Source organism: Mus musculus, chromosome 11, assembly GCF_000001635.26.
Source record: "Mus musculus strain C57BL/6J chromosome 11, GRCm38.p6 C57BL/6J".
Taxonomy (NCBI): Eukaryota; Metazoa; Chordata; class Mammalia; order Rodentia; family Muridae; genus Mus; species Mus musculus.
In genome coordinates, this window is record NC_000077.6 from 60681637 (window position 1) to 60684930 (window position 3294).

The window sequence follows — 3294 nt, forward strand, 5'->3', positions numbered from 1 at the left end:
ACCTCTTCCATTTGCAGGGATGTAGACCAAGGTGACATTGGACCAAAAGTCTGTCCTTTGCTTCCACTTACTTTTTCTTTTTTTAAGCTAGCTTAGCTAGGAACATCTCCAATGTGGTGTTTTGAGAAGCTTATCTGTTAAGAGCACTGACTACTCTTACAGAAGTACGGATTTCAATTCCTAGCAACTACATGGTGGCTCACAACCATATGTAATGGGATTTTTTTAATGGAAATTTTATTTCCTTTATTTGAGAAACTTAAATTATTGGGGTACATCAAAACCAATTTCTGGGATGAGGGGAAAAAACCAGAACCCACAATATAAAAAAAAAGTTATCATCTGGGTCTCAACAGAACCCAGAGAATTTATTCTTATAATTGAAAAATTATAGGTGCTTCATAATTGAGCTTCTGATACAAAATGACCTATTGAATTTGCAACTTGGCCCTCGGTGTGGAGGTCCACAGACAAACTAGGCGGTCTTCAGACCTTAGCTGGATGCCATGAGCGGTTATTTGGCTTTTGACTTTTCTTCTTGTCTAAGAGGTAGCAGCAGCAACAGTGCCCACTTTCTGGGCAGCTTCTTTCTTGGCATGATGTTCCTGCAGGACTGCCACAGCTTCATCTACCTTGGAGCAGAGGGATTCAGGGGTCTCCAGCATGTGCAGCAGCTCAGAGTTGCCAATTTCCAGCAGCATCCCGGTGATTTTCCCAGCCAGGTTTGAATGCATTGTTTGGATAAGCGGGAATAGACGCTCCCCCAGCATCTGCTTCTGCTCCTGGGGGCGCGCTGCAGCAAGCATGGAGGCAGTCAGGGGCTCCTGACGCTGGACGAGGACTGCAGGCTGGGGGGCCTGCAGCGGCTGGATAGTAGGGTGTGGGCTGCGGACACTGGAGGCGTACTTGTATGGAGCCACAGCCCTGGGAGCGGTGGCAGCAACTGTGGCTGGAGGTGCAAGGTTTGGCCTGGCTGTAGGGACGCCTCCAGACTGACAGCTGTCAGTCAGCCCTTGCTGGGCGGCACCAGCCCCACCAAAGTCCATAGCCAAGCGGTCTGGGCACTCAGACCTGACTCTCTGAGCAATAATAGTAGGAAGGCCACGAGAGGCCGGAGCATTACCAGTTGGAGCCAGATGTCCAAGAGCTGGACCAGGCCCAGACTGCCTCAGGGCACTAGGCATTCCTTGGAAGCCTTGAAGTCTCCCGCCTTGCTGCCAGCATGGATTAGGCCTCATCTGTGCTAACTGGTTAGGCGTGTAATATGGGGGTCTTCCCTGAGCCTGCGGAACCTCCGGCACAAAGTAGCCACCAGCTGCAGGCTGGAACTGATTTAAGATGGCACCGGCAGGGAGTGCTCTCAACCCCGCCACATGCTGCATGTACTGGTTGGTCAGGTGAGCCTTCCGCTCTTCCTTCCTCTGGGCCAGGGCGACATACAGAGGCTTGGAGCCCACAATGCGTCCATTCATCTCGGTGACAGCTTTGGTCGCCTCTTCACGAGAGGGGAAACAGACAAAGCCAAACCCTTTGCTTCTCCCATCTTCTAGCATCACCTTCGCACTGGTGATTGATCCAAAGGGAGAAAACTCTTTCCTCAATTTCTCATCATCAATGGTGTCATCCAAGTTCTTAATGTAGAGATTCACCCCCTGGTACCGGCTAATCCTCTCCTGCTTGAGCTGCTCAAACTTCCGCTTTAGCTCAGCCTGCCTTTCTACCTTTTTCTGTGCACGGCCTACAAATATGGCTTTCCCGCTCATTTCTTTTCCATTCATTTCGTCCACAGCCTTATTGGCATCCTCGTGTTTCTCGTAACTTACAAAGCCAAAGCCTCTGGACTTCCCACTGGAGTCTCTCATCACCTTGACACTTAGGGTCTTGCCAAACTGGCTGAAGAGCTCTTTCAGATTCCCATCATCCACCTCTTCTCCGAAGTTTTTGATATAAACATTGGTGAATTCCTTGGCCTTGGCTCCAAGCTCCGCTTCCCGCTCTTTGCGAGACTTGAATCTACCCACAAACACTTTACGGTCATTGAGAAGCAAGCCATTCATCTTCTCGATGGCCTTGTCGGCGGCCTCTTGGGTCTCAAAGTGAACAAAAGCGTAGCCCTTAGAGCCGTTCTCATCACAGACCACCTTACAGGACAAGATGTTTCCAAAGGCAGAGAAAGTGTCATACAGTGCCTTGTTGTCTATGGATTTGTCCAGGTTCTTGATGAAGACATTTCCCACCCCAGACTTTCTCAAAGAGGGATCGCTCTGCCACCACATGATGCGGATAGGCTTTTCATTTATCACGTCGAAGTTCATGGTGTCCAAGGCCCTCTCAGCGTCAGCTGGCTGCTGGAAGTTGACGTAGGCATAACCCAGCGAGCGCCGGGTGATCATATCGCGACAGACCCAGATGGACAGCACAGGCCCGACAGGGCTGAACTTTTCATACAGCATGGCTTCGGTGACGTCCGAGTGCAAATCGCCCACGTATAAGGAGGCCATGGGGTAGCTGCTGGCTGCAGCGTTCATCTCCTCACCCCCCAGGACCCCGAGCGCCGCCAGGAGGACTTCTCACAAGGCTACGCCTGGGAAGACTGGAGCAAGGAGGCTTCGAGCCTGGACCCGAGTGTGGCACGACTTGCACGCGACTGCAAAAGACCCAAAACAAAAGGCCCTCGAAAACAATATGGCCCGCTCCTGGAGTTTGTACCAGCTGTCCTGGCTTGAGGCTTAAAAAATAAAAATTAAAGTAGTAAATCCCCTCCTAAAGGGGGCAAAAAATTGTCAAGAGACAATCAGATGCTGCGCTCACTGCCGCCTTGGGAATTTGCGTTTCGCGATAAATACAGGCCCAGGGCTCCCAGAGGTTTACAGTTACAGCAGCCCGGGAAAGGGGAAACCAAGTCTTTGTGGGTGCCTGCAAAGGGCAGCGCGGACAGGTGGTGAGGACAGCCACTGCACTGGGCTGCTATGCGGGCGCGAAGGCTTGCTGGGGCGGGCCTGGCCGAGGGGGATAGCTCACCCCCAGACGGACGGACAGACAGAAGCCAATGCACAGGCAGGCCAGAGGCTGTGAAAGTCACTTCCCGGCTGGCTCCCAGCACAAGTCGCTATCTGGTTCTTATTCTTCTTTTTTCCCTTTTGCTTTTTTTTTTTTTTTTCTCTCTTCTTCTTTTCTTTTATCTTTTTTATCTTTTTCTTTTTTTTTTAAAGATGTTTGAGGCTTTGTATTTTTTTTAAGCTTTTTCTTTTTTCTGCTTCAGGCTTGCTGAGCCCAAAGGCAACACTGGTGGAT

General features: G+C 50.7%; 1 pseudogene; it reads right to left on the bottom strand.

Annotated features, from left to right (window-relative positions):
• Nucleotides 226-2988, bottom strand: Gm12620 (predicted gene 12620; annotated as a pseudogene).
• Between the last annotated feature and the right edge of the window lie 306 nt (nucleotides 2989-3294).